We start from the raw sequence: 14,072 nt of genomic DNA, 5'->3' as shown, positions 1-14,072 counted from the left end.
CCCGCGGCGTAGGGTTCAGCCCCAAAGCCCCACCTGTCCTGGAAACAGGATGAGCGAGCTCACCTTCTCTCCACCCCCACAGAGCAGCCAATCACATGACCCAGGTGTGGCCCACCACGGCAGCCTTTGGAAGCTTCCGGCAGCGCTGGTTGTCATGGTTTCTCTGCAGCGGTGGTGTTGAACTAATGTCCTGGGGTGCCATTTGAACATTGGTTTTGGCTCAAACTTCGGCTCAGAATGACTGATTTAACCCAGTTGTTTTTTTGTTTTTGGCATGATGTTTGTTTCTGCACAGGGTCAGCCCCATATTTAGAATGTGAAGCCTTCCACTCACTTAATATTTTATCTAAAAAATGGGTGCTTTCAGTGCATGTAACTAATTAATGCCTTTAATCAATCAATGGAATTTTTAGTATGTGGTGTACACATAGTAAAACTATTACTGGTGTACACGTGGCCCTATGGGAAGTGAATTTCACATCTCTCCTTTACCGGGTGTTACAGCAGTCATGTCTGGGGAGGCCTTTTAGCGTTACAAGGCCTTACCGGAAGCTGGAGGCAGCCCTCCGTCTGGCCGGTACCTGTTGTGAGCACAGCGGGTGCAGCTCTGAGCCCTCACTCCCCACCCCTCCACAGGCCTGGACAGTGTTCACGAGCTTGGGGGCCAGTCTGCGAGGAGCGGCCTTGTTTGTCAGTGGCCCTGACTCAAGATACATCCAGAGTCTCCCGGCCGAACTTCCGCCCCTCACCTTTTTGCCCCCCCCCCTCCCCCTGGCTGGGGGAGGCTGGCACAGGCGCAGGTGATGGCTGGAAAGGTCTGACGGCTTTTTCCAATGGGCTGGGAGAATAAATGGCTCCTTGTTCTGTCCGGGACTGGGATGCCTTTTAACCAGAGTGGGTGCCACACACCCTGAAGAGCCCGCGAAGAATATGTCTGTTTGTCGACAGTGGACAATCTACCTCTTGTGGGACAGCAGGGTTAGGGGGGGTGGGGGCGGGGAATCGTCACATTGTGGGGCTCTGTGCGGTGAATGGGGGAACCCCTCAGCTTCGCCAGTATGTCTCAGTTTGCCATTCACAGCTTCCTGAAATTCATCCCGGTGGGTCTTGTCTGTTTTCAATTTCCGTGAAAAAGCAAACCCCCTTCACTGGTGATGGATTTGATAACACTAAAAACCTCTCTTTAGAGTTTAACAACAGTGATATTTTTTTAGCATAAATTCTGCAAGGTCAGAGGTCAAGTTCCCTCACTGTCATCACCTGTCATCTAATTACTGCCTTTAGCTGTTTTATGAAACAATATTCAAAGAGCTTCTTTATATGCACTCAAACCTTATAGTGACCATTGAGGATCTACCAGCTGACTCAGAGTGCATTATTACTGAGCTGAGCACACTGAACTGGATGGTGTGACCATAGTGACCATGTCACTGGGAGGCCTGTCCCAGGTATATAACTGAACTGTACCTCATGTCTGACAACTAACTGAACATCACAGTATCCCATGTTTTAAGGACTGACTAGGCCAATGCTTCACATCCATAACCCGACCTACTGAATGTGCTATATCATATTCCTATAACCACTTAGCATGCCGAGTGCCGTGAACATAACCACTGTACATGCCACACACAATTTATGTAACCCCGCACTTCTGAGCACACCACTCTCACGTCTGTAGACGCTGAGCACGTCATGTTAGCGTGTGTAGAACTAGCGGGCTGCTTAAAACACTGTCGCGTCTCTGCACCCAGTCAGCTACCGAACACGCTTCATCACACTTAAAACACCGCTAAGTGACTTAACACGCTGAGCCTTGCGCTCCCTAACCAGGGTGCCGCCAAACTGCTCCTCGGATGCGCTGGCCGGCTTACCCTCCAGAACCCTCCTACCTGTCAGCTCCATCCCACTGGCCGGACTGCAACATGGGGGCCCAGTGTCATTACCCACTTTGCAGGAGACGGTCCACCCAGAGAGCAGGGCAGGAGGCGTCTCTCCCATTCCTCCTGTCAGGTAGAATAGATCCTTCTGGAAGGAGTCAGTGCTTTCCCTCTCTCTTCTAAATTACATGGTTGCGGCAAACTGCAGGGGGGATCTGCCAGTCACAAACATCTACCCCCTACTTCCCTGACACACACACACACACACACACCCCACCGTTACACCCTTCCAACTGTCCACTCTCTCAGAGTATACTAGGTTTATGAAGATAAAACGAGTTTATCCAATCAGAAAGAAGGTCGGAGTGCTCCTGGGTCACAGTGCAACATCCCAAAGCAGGTACAGGCCTGGCAATATGGCAGGAGGCCCCTTTAAACAGCATGATGGGATACACCAGAGGACAATGTTGACACTATAGTGTGTCTTGACATGTGTCCAGATGTGCTGCTATAAATATTACCGACACTTGAAAGTGTTTATTTTAAGTGCTGCCTAGATGCTATCAGCGTGCAAAATTATAATTAAAATTGCTTGGAATGAGCTTGGAAAGGTTGAGCTTGGCGCTCCACACTCCAAGCTCTAAGCTGGTCTGATGCCGATCTTGTGTGTGCTCCTGCTCTGAAGTGAGAGCGGACAGCTTGGGTCTCCAGTGACATCAGTCTGACATTCTCAGAAAAGCAGGAAAATCCATGAAAGATAGAAGAGAGACAAGATTTGCAGACTGCACTACGAGAGTGAGAGAGCCAGAGAGAGGGAGGAAGAGAGAATCAGAGAGAGAAAGAGAGTAAGAGAGCCAGAGAAAAAGACTGAGAGTGCCAGAGAGAGAGGGGGAAAAAGATGGAGAGAGAGCCAGAGAAAGAAAGATGGAGAGAGTGAGAGAACCAGAGAGAGATGGAGTGAGAGAAAGAGAGAGAGGAAAAAAGATGGAGAGAGTAAGAGACCCAGAGAGAGAAAGATGGAGTGGGACAGAGAGAGAGAAGAGTGGGACAACTAGAGAGAGAGAAAAAGAGTCAGAGTGAGAGAGAGAGAAGGAAAGAGAGTGAAAGGGGACCTATCTGTGGACTGGCAGATTTTCATGTGAACGCAGGGGCACCTGTATTTGCACTTCAAAGCGGGGGCCGGTCTGTGGGAGGCGTGCAGAACGCGGAGGCCAGCGAGGATGAAACAGACCGGGCTCGATAACACCCCCCTCCTTGTCAGCCCGCACTGGCAGGAAGCTCCAGCATGCCGACCTGAAGATGGAGGCCCTTTTAATTGGGTCTGGGGGGGCCAAGGCGCTCTTCTTTAATGTGGAAATGGGGGGGGGGGCATCGATTCGGCACCCTCCCAGCCCCTCGTGCGCAGATCGCAGCAAGTCCACCCACAACATGGAGGCCAATTAGTAGTCACTCCCTCCAACGGGCAGAAATCACCGCCTCAGCACTCTCGGGTTTCGCGTGCTTATTTCCATTTTTAGAAATGCCCATTTTGACTTAGTTTTCTGCCTCTCGTATCATGATTTTGGTCGCTGGATTCCACTCTATGGTACATTGGATGCCAGCAGACTTCATGCATACGGCATTGATAGCACTGCGCTGTGACTGTGAGCTGGAATTGGTAGCGTTGGTAGCTCTAAGTATGGCTGCTCACAGTTGACTCCCAGTGGTGCTGGCATAGAGAGTGAGGCAAACATGGCCAGGTCCTATGTGTGTGTGTGTGTGTGTGTGTGTGTATGTGTGTAAACGTGGGGATGCTGGCACCTCTCCGATCCCAGCTCCCTTTGAGGAAAAGTTAGACACTCGGCCCAGGCTGAACAATGCCGGAGGAGCCAGAGCCCCATAACCTGCACTGCTCGGAGGGTGGGTGGCTGTGTGCGTGTGTGTATGTAGGGGGTGTTGTTAGCTCTCTGCTCCATCTGTAAAGTGTGTCAACAGGCCCTAAAGCTGCCATCTAAATAAACAGCAGCGACCCCTGCCCCTGTCCGCGGGGGATTCAGCATTCAGCGGGAGAGGGGGAGCAGTGCTCCGGGGCACAGGGAAGGCTGGGGGTCGGGGCACTAACAGGGGGGTGGGGGGGGCAGCAGGCCCCGGACTGTCTCGCTGTGCCAAAACACCCCGTGGAGCTGAGAGGGAGGGCATGCTGCTGAAAGTCGGCGTGAGAGGCAGGGCCTGGTGCAACGCTCCATCTGAGGCACCGGGGTCAAAGGTCAGCCCCTTCCAGCATGGCTCCGGGCCACGGGTGCCGAGGGAGAGCACTTTAGCAGGCCCGGGGAGTTCCGCTGTCACACGCCATGCGTACAGCTGGGACAGGAGACCGGCTTCTGTGATTCATGACAGCAGCAGGCTGGAGCTGGCCCTATGCGGGCCCAGGGTCCTCTGACTAAGGAGAGGTGAAATTGTTTGTATTCACTTGTGAAGTGAAGTGTCTGAATTTCAGAGCAGGTTCTAGCCATGTCTACCTGTGCCACAGCTGACGTGTCATTTAGGTTTAAGTGTACTGAGGTGTCCTTGAGCACGGGTGGGGTCAGAAGTCTGCCCTGGCAACAGTTGTCGAGAAAGGAAGACAGGAAGCAGAGCTCAGTTGGTTTGTGATTAACAGGCGCTTGTCATCAACCCCCAGCTTGTGTGCTGTTTAATCCCTTAGCACCAGGCGATACGAGGTTATCCAGAGTGCCACCTGATGCCTTAATCTTGCTGGGAAGAGATGTTCAGCTCACTTTCTGCTGGGCTTGAACTAACTAGCCCTGCCTCACTGCTCTTAGCCACCAAAAAGATGGCAACAGTTGGAAAATGGAAAAGAAGGGCGGGAAGGCCCTAGTTATTTGTATAAGGCTGGATCTGGACCTGTCAGTGATGTCCAGACGGTTGGGAGCAGAACTGGGACGAAATTCAAGTATTTGCGCTTTAAACTCCATTTTAACATGTATTTGAAATATTTTTCAGTCTATCCAATGCTAAATAAAGTGTCTCATGTCTGATATAAGTACTTAAGTGCTTCGTGAAATAATAAAAACATAGAATTGGCAGGTGGCCCTAGGGAATCTGTGTCCCCCTTAGATGGATCGGCCAATCACATGACTAATATATGACTGTGACAGGCTCTGGGGACTCTGTACTCCATTATCGTGGGAACGCGCATTGGGGGGAATTATCACTGGCCTCGGTCACTGGGAAATGTCATTCTATAAAGGCTAATAAAAAGTGTGCAGTGGAATGGCATGCACAGAAAGAGGATAGCTTTTGTAAAGATGAAAATAAAAGCCCTGGACAACTGTTTTGGTTGCATGTATGAAGTCTTCCTTCATATGGATCTGCATTCAAGTAATCCTTTTCCCCTGGGCTGGGTTCATTTTCAATTACTTTATATTTCCAGAAAGTTTTGTGTGCATTTCTGAAGATCAGATGGATCTCTGCTAACATTAATAAATTGACAAAGCCTTGTTAAAAATGCTTGCCTAGCTCTGAATGTAATATTTTTTCCTTGTCTGGGCTGTCACGACCTTGATACCAAACCCTATGAACCCCAGTAGATGGTTTCAACTTTTCAACACCTGTTCCTATGTATGAATTTGTCTGTTGTGATATATGGGTAATAGTTGCTATGGAAATGATCAGCTGGTTTTTTCCCCTTTATTGGGTGTGTGGGGGGGGGGCCCTTAAAGAGTCCTGGTGTCCTTTTTTCAATTTAGTGCGGCAGTTTCTGTATCACTGTGACTTGGATTGCAGATTCCCATTGGCTGGCGACCCAGTATCCTTTCCCATTGGATGATTTACACATCTGCAAGCTTGCCGGCCGGTAGAGTGTGGTTTTTCCTTACTTACTTTTTTTCTGAGATCAAATAGCTAGTTACCTACAAAGCTGCAAATTTGCACAAAGCATTCACGTGTCTTGTGTGCTTTTGACCCAATCATGTGAATCATCCAGCCATCAGTGGCGTAAATCATCCAATCAGCACCCTGGGCTCCCAGCCTGTGGGAATCAACGTCCACTGTGGAGCACAGGGCCTCTATTTAGAAGCACTTGAGTGCAGTCAGGATAGACATTCCTCCCGCAGCAAAAATCATTGACGTGACTAGATGCCAGTGGTTTTGGAATGTCAAAAAGCTGGCAGTGATCCTTATCAGCACACTCCAGGTGATATAAATGGAATCTCGGAATGTGGAGCAAAAATCGAAACTTTCAGTGGAGGTTCAGTGCTGGTTAGAAAATAACGGTCAGTTTAATCTTTTCAAAAGGAAACAGACAGAATTACAGGTTGTGTTATAGCATCAAGGGTGGCCAGTTGGGTACCTTTATCAGAACTTGAGTTAACCTTCTTCAAACAGCACCTTGCATGCTGTTCTATGAATAAATTATTGTTGTTTATTGTGAAGTCATCAAAAATATGTTCAGTTTTGTGTTTCAGTTTCAGTTCAGTGTTTGAAGTACAAGCTAACTGAATGGCCCTTTTTTCTGAAATAGCAGATGTACGAAATGCTTGATAACGTCGAAACAAATGCTTGCCTGGGGTTCCATGTTCTCCACCCCTTGTGTCTTTTAAAGATGGTGTCTTGGTCATTTCAGAAGTTCAAGTCACTCTCAGGAGATGGAATGAGTCATGTAATTTACTGTTGGTATCCTATATGGTGTTTGCCATGAACCCTGAAACCAGGCTGAATGCCCTAATGTATTAATTTTGACGTAGATGTCAGTCACAGTGAGACTAAACCAGCACCAAACCTGGAGTCAAGATTACTCTTGTAGCACTATGGAATAAACCAACAAACTATAGTCTATAACCATAGCATGGTGTTGTTTTCCTCTGAAATTCATACATGTCTTCCAGTAATCATTAAATACTATTACATTTTTATATTATATATCAGAGATGCATCATTCTGCTGATGGTCTTTGTTTAACGGTGTCTGTGACTGTCTGTAATGAAGGTGACTTGTCTTTGCTTTGCTTGAAAAATGGTTTTGAATATCATGGAGGGCCACAGGAAGTCATAGGGGCTATAGAGCTGATAGGAGGTCATCCTTCAGAACTCTTTGTGTTTGGGTTTGTGTGTTCAGGTTGGGGTTGTTCAGAAGATATCCTTGTAGAGATATTACACTGTCAAGCCCGCACAGTGACACACAGACCATCATAGTCTGTTTGCTGAAGTGAACAATAGCCCATCATAAATAAGCCCTGCATTGGTCTCTCTCCTGGTGCAGAGGTGACCGTGCTGGCCTTGGATGAAGCTCTCTCCAGTCACTGCACAAGGGCGGGGGAGGTGCCGCCAACCCTTGCTGAAAGCAAATCTAGGGGACATGGTTTTCGGGGACCTTTGTGAGCACGGAAGGACGTCTCGCCTGCCTTCCCAGCAGCCCCCTCTCTCATCCCCCTCCTTCCCAGCGCCACGCCACCGCCCGTCCCCTCCTTGCCTCGGTGAAAAAGCTGCCCTTTGCACAAGGCATGTGTTTTCCCAGGGGCCATTGTTCGCCGTCGCTAGGCGACGCCGGGGCCTCGCTTCGTCACCAGGGAGACAGGGGGCCTGGGTATTTAGTTTTGGGTCAGGCGCGACAAAGGTGGCACAATGGGAATGGGCGTGCCCAGAACCTCCTCAGTCATTTATTAGGCTATTTTGGACCCACTTGTCACCTTTCAGGAGCTCTAAGGAGGGGGCTGGAGATGGGCTGTCAGCCTGAGGGAGAATGGGGGGGCTAGCCGGGGGGAAGGAGGTGGATGGGAGGGGGTGCTATATGGACCCCCCGTCTTCTGTACACACAAGCAGGATTGCTGCACTAAGACTGTGACTGCTCAGGATAGCTCAGGGTGCCAGGGCAGACCTGTTTCAGAAGCTTGCAGGATATTGATGGGAGGGGGCAATGGGGTACTTTGATGCTCTTTGGACAGGAGGGACAGGAGGGAGAGTCCCCCTTTTGTGGGCCCGGCCGGATTCCGATGTGCAATCGTAAGAGGGACAGTGTCTCACTTCAAGAGCCCTGGAGTGGCTTTCAGAACCTCACTATTGTTGCAAAAACCACTAACACATTTGGGTGGGGGGGGGGGTGGTTTGCAATGGAATGGGGGCAGGCAAGCACTGAAACGAGCAGAGGAAAATAGGAACACACACACACACACACACACACATACAAAAAAACACAAAGTTGAAATGAGCTCTTATTCAAATGGGTCCCACATTAACCACCGGGAGCCTCATTCTCATACACTCACTCCATTGGCAGCCTGGACCAGCGCTTAGCAGTGGGTGTGACCCAGCAGAACTCCTGAGGGCCAGCCTGGTGACTGGGCCTGGCGTAGCTACTGGCACTTAATCCAGGAATTGTTGGTGTAAGAGCTGAACGCTTCGGGCTTGGAGTTAATTATTGCAACAGTGCCGTTCTCCCCACGGTTAGATGTGACTGATTAAGTACATACTTAGAAGCATGCTATAATTATGGCTCGGTTGTAATTAGCGTGTTGGATTTAACTCAAAAATGTTACCACATCGATTATTCTCATAATTCATGTTGATTGAATATTAAGTTGTGTCATAATGGGTTTGTATGCGGGTGCATTAAGAGTCATCTTACCCTGCCGAGAGCCTGCTATTCATTTGTAAGCGCGGTAAATCTGGTGAAGTGATTTGACGCAAAGGGAAGAGTGTGAGCACTTCTGATATTTAGCATGGTGCGCACTTTGGATAAAAGCTCTCCAGGTCAGTGTCCCAGTCTATGAGATTTCATTGACTGTGTTGGTGGAGCAAATGTTAATCCCTTAACCGAATATTGCGACAAGTTTTTGCCTCATTGTTCTGTGTGGTTATGCCTTTCAGTTGTGGGAAAGCAGGTTACTGTCGTGACAACTTAATATCTCCATTGGTGCATGAATAGATATCAGTCCATCGTTGTCTTAGGGTGGGCAGACATTCTTTAGGTACGTAGCTCACCTCTGAGAGGGATTACTATTTGACTGTGAATCACTTTGACTTTCAGATGTGTGAAATCACTTGAGGCGGCATTGCTGACAGACAGCAGTACTCTTTGGCCTAATCTCTCTCTTCCTGGTTTGGGACGTGGAAGCAGCTGAACCAAGGCCATTGGGGTATCACTCCCAAATTACACCTCACAACTCCCTCTGTGACATCATAAAGACATCATTGGTCTGCTCCTGTGTGGAGAGTGTGTTACTCTCAGATGACATCACAGTGACACAACAGACTGGGACCCAGCTCAGAGTTCAGTTGGAAGCCACAGCAAGTGCTTTCCTTAACAGTTAATTCACTGTAGCCATTGTTAATCAAACAGCTGTGAGAGAAGAAAATAGGATACGGTATAGTGTATTAAGGCCTGAATGTGTAATTAGGTTTCCGCAGTGATGATTAAATTAGAGAGACTGTGGAATTTTCAATATTCATTAGAGCCTAATTACTTTGGGATTTAGCTTGAAAGCAAGCCACAGCAGAAAAAAAAACCTGTTCTGCTCTGAAATTAAATGCCTGTGGTCTTGAAAGAATTTTAGTGTTTTTCATTGTGTGGGTTATAGTAACAACATATAATAATAATGGATTACATAATAATAATGTGATATGGCATACGTGTCTGGCAAATCTTTGCATACATTACATATATAGCAGATCTTTGCCATTTTTTAGCTCTGATCCCTTCCCATAAATACCAACATCAATAACAAATATCCACATCAGCTATTTATCCCAAGCATGTTGTCACCATCATTGCTTTTTTGGCTTTGAGCAACAAAGCAGTATGTCTGTGCAACAGGTGTGATGGAATGATTGAAAATACAGCTCATGTGGTAAAATGTATCAATTACTAAAATGTCAAAGATGCATAGATTGTACAGTATATCTGCTATGTCATTTGTATGTAGCATGTTCTACAGTATAACCTGTACATAAAATGACGGGCCTCTGGAATATAGAGCCCTCCATTTATTAGAGTGCCCCTGCCCTGTTAATATACTGTATGTGAATATATTAAGTTCAGGCTACCTGTGAGATGACAGGTCAGAGAAGTGGGAGGGGGAACTCGCCTGCTGTAAGAGATGGAGCAGATAGCCCGATGACAAGCAGGTTGTGACAGACGCCTGGCTGTGGCCGTCACTCAGAAACCGTCCAGATCGGGGTTTTGAGATACACATCTGAGCAGATCTCCGCGGGCCCCCTCAGTTTGATGAAAATGAAAAATGGCGCTCCGGGGTGGGTATTCGCTGATTGATTCCGGATCTCCTGCTCCCCACGCAGCGAGACCGGCACATTCCATCAAGCTCCAACAGGCTCTCTTTAAGCTGTGGAAAGCATTAGTCAAAGGGCTCAGCAAAGCAAACAGTGCAATAAAGCCATTTTCTCTATCCTCTTTACTGCAAGGAAACTTAGAGAGAGAGAGAGCGAGAGAGAGAGTGAGAGAGAGAGAGAGAGAGAGAGAGAGAGAGAAAGACCGAGGGTTTACCTCTGCAGGCCTGGACAAGGCCGGCATTTGGTGAAAAAGTTGTTTATGGCAATGAGTCACAGATGCTGTGTTTATTCTGCAGGTTTTGCTAACGTATCATTACCCGTATCGGTGAATGAGGCAATGGGTGCTTTCCGCTCAGGAACGCCAGGCGTTTTACTGCAGGAACGTTGGCCCCTGACCGAATCCCTCTTCCCAGAGTCAGAGCAAGGGCAGGGACTATAGGGAGAGAGGCCCTAGCATCCAGTCAGTTTAGGAGCCGCCAAACCCATGGCCACTTCAAGTCCCAGGGGGAGAGATAGTAAAGACTCCCCTGAATGGCATGGTCCAGACTGGCCTTTTTTAATTACACGCCCCTAAATTGTCTTTTTAAACATTTGGAACATTTAAACATTTGATCTGCTGTGTGTTTGGAGTGATTGGCCAGAGGCATTCTGTTGGCGGGATCGGGGAAAGGGGATATTACGTATTGGGTTGCATTGGCAGTGACAGGGCCAGAGGTGGGCGTCACTTTAGGACGGAGCCCCGCGAGACAGTGGATCTCCTGCATATGAGAGAGAGAGGGAGAGAGAAGGAGAGAGAGTGATGGGGCGAGCAAGTGGGAGAGGGAGAGAGAGGAACAGAGGGTGTGACTATGTGAGAGAGACAAGGAATGAGATGGAGAGGTTGAGTGAGTGAGAGGAAGGGCCTGTCTGACCAAGTGGCTGAGAGGGAAGAGAAGAAGAGGGAGAGCGAGTGAGTGAGTGGTAGAGAGTGAATGATGTTAATGAATAAGTGAATGAAGTCAGTGACCGAGTGAATGGAGTGGGCGTGTGATCGGTAGTGAGTGAAAGTAACTGGTGCAGAAGAATGCATTTGTGTTTTAAATGGCTGATTTGTGTAATTTACATCAACAGTGGTGTATGTTTTAACTGGTGTCACGTTTTGCAATACTATTTCGTAAATGGTCATGCCAATATTGCAGACTGAATTGAGCTGAGAGAGAGAGGGCTAGGCAGTGCCAACACAAAAATGGATGTCTGGCTCGTAAAGGTTAGCGGTGTTGGTCCGGTCCCACCGGGCCCCGGCCGGTACCATCCGGTTCCTGTCACCCTGAGATCGTCTTACGGGTCGGCGGCCCCGCTCGACAGGAGGGGGAAAGGGCGGGACTGGACCCAGGGAAATGTAATTATTGAGCCGTGCATGTGGCCCGTAACTTCTGCGCCGATTATTCGCTTGAGTGGCGCTGTGTTTGCTGCGGAGGGAGGCCGTTTAAGTCGGGCTAATTTGGAACAGCTGGGAGGCAGCTGGAAGGAGCTCTCCCCTCTCCCTGCTCTCCGTAATGGCAGATTCAGATGGACCGACCCCGGCACCTCTGGGGGACGGACGGGTACGCGGAGCGCTCGCCCCCGGGCCCCACAGAGGAGTCCTGTGTCCCGTCTCCCCGAAAAGCCCCTCTGATGAGCATCTGCGGTGCTAGCTTGCCAGCAGAAGCCGCAGAAATGCATTTTAGGGAGTCAGTTTAATCAGCTTTTCAAGGTGCTGTGAAATAGGCATTTAGCTCCAGCTTAACTGCGTTCATGTTACGACTTCATTGCGTTTGCTCTGTATTTTAGTGCCTAAAACTAAGCTAGTGTGATGTATTTTTACAATACTGATGGTAGATTTGTATAATAACTGATTTAGATGGATAAGACCTGTCCTAAGTGCATTTACTTCAACACTGTTCGCTCTGTATTTTAGGGCCTACAATTGTATGACGCCTGTTTTAGATGGCCATGCAGTGAGATATAAAAAGGCCATGCAGTGGGATATAAAAAACTAGCACAATGCATGTCCTTCAAGCATGTCCCTTCACATGAATGAATCGGGCCCTTTTTGCTGTAGGAATACTCTTTAAGGCGATCAGGGTTCCCAGCACAGAGGAGAAGTGAGCAACCAGATTGCCGGCCAGTCATCAAGGTGGCCAGCTGCAGCTGATGGGGCTGGCGGTGGCGTTTCTCCTCACCAGACATGAAGTCACTGCACCTCCTGTCAGCAGTGACTCAGGAGCTTCACAGCTCTGGAGATGAGAGAAAGAGAGCGGTGTGTTGTAGACATCAATGTAACTGAGTGCTGGCCTGCTACCCATGCAGGTTGTGGGTTTATCATGGTGGTTTGAAATATGGAAAAAATGTACTCTTTGGAGCCCCCAACGCTTGCGTGCACGGACACACACACACACACACACACACACACACACACACACACACACATACATATACAGACATACATACAGACACACACACGCATGCACACATGCATGCACACACACACACACACACACACACACACACACACATACACATATGTATACAGACATACATACAGACACACACGCATGTACACACGCATGCACACACATACACGCACACACGCACACACACACACTCTCTCTCTCTCTCTCTCTCTGCCCCAGGTGTGCAAATCGGCCCTCTTTTTCCCTTTATTGGGACTGGGGTGGGGGGTGGGGGCGCATCCAGAGGGGAATGGAGGAGATTCTCAAAGACCCTGCAATAACAGCACCCCCCACCCCCAGCTCATCCCATGCTGCTAGGAAACAGACGGGCTATCTGTCTTTTCATTCTTCTCTGCAAACACCCAGTGTAAAAAGGGGAAAAGGCAAAATCCATGGGCAAATATTAGTCCAGGGAGACAAAGGGATTCCAGGCAGGCTTCTCTCTCTCTCTCTCTCTCTCTCTCTCTCTCTCTTTCTCCCTCATCCCTCATTCCCCACTTCTCTTCTCCTCTCCTTTCCTTCACCCTGACACCTTCACTCTGCCTCAGGGTTGTTTAGTGAAGGGCTCCCTGAGCTCCAGTTTTTTTCCCTGTGTTATCAAGCTGGCAGACAGAGTCCCCAGAGATTTCTCGTTTTATGGCTATCTGTCCTCTTACACCTCATTCAGGCCCATATTTCAGCACCCAATCACAGAAACTACGGAAAAGACTCATGGGCCTGCAATATCAGTCCCATCCTTACCTGTGTGTGATAGCAGTCATTCATTAGCTGTGTGTGATGGCAGTCCCTCTCAAGCTGTGTGGGATACCAGTCCTAGCTAGCTGTGTGTGATGGCAATCCATGTCACTAATTAGCTGTGTGTGATACTAGTCCCACTCCAGCTACGTGTGTTACCAGTCCCAGCTAGCTGTGTGTGATGGCAGTCCCACTCTAGTTGTGTGTGATACCAGTCCTAGATAGCTGTGTGTGATGGCAGTTCATGTCGCTAATTAGCTGTGTGTGGGTCAGCCACACACTGTTTAGGATGTTAGTGTTGAGATCACGTTGCTCCAGCACCCAGGGGGATTTCTGTAACCATCCCCAGGCTTCTCACAGTACCCCCCTTCCCCTGGGTTCAGATGTCATCCTCTCCTCTGTCATTGGTCCCAGATGGATTGGTCACTCGCTGACCCCCGAGGCTCTGGGCGGTTGAGGAAGGGAGAGGTCGAAAGGTCAGAGGCTGTGTGAAGGAGTGTGTGTGTGAGGAAGGCGGGATCACCAGTCACTCTCAGGCTTCAGTGTCTGTCTGTGGTGGAGAGAGGGGGGGGGGGGCTGATATTTTCTCTGTAAACACTCCCATCCGCACACCGACGCAGAGTTTTCAGAAAGGGGCGACGTTTGCTCAAGAGAACCAGGGCAGTAAAAGCCTCTGCGAAAACAAATACTCTCTCCGGGGCCCGAAAAGTTCAGCTCCGGGCGGG

At 48.9% G+C, this 14,072-nt stretch overlaps 1 protein-coding gene across 2 annotated transcripts in view; it reads left to right on the top strand.

The window, feature by feature from the left end:
• The window catches only part of slit1a (slit homolog 1a (Drosophila)), a 115,025-nt gene that overhangs the window by 24,639 nt on the left and 76,314 nt on the right, over positions 1-14,072 (top strand). The window lies entirely within an intron of this gene.

The sequence above is a fragment of the Megalops cyprinoides genome, chromosome 15, assembly GCF_013368585.1.
Source record: "Megalops cyprinoides isolate fMegCyp1 chromosome 15, fMegCyp1.pri, whole genome shotgun sequence".
Classification (NCBI taxonomy): Eukaryota; Metazoa; Chordata; class Actinopteri; order Elopiformes; family Megalopidae; genus Megalops; species Megalops cyprinoides.
The sequence above is the reverse complement of the archived record's forward strand: the minus strand, read 5'-3'. Positions and strand labels throughout refer to the sequence as shown.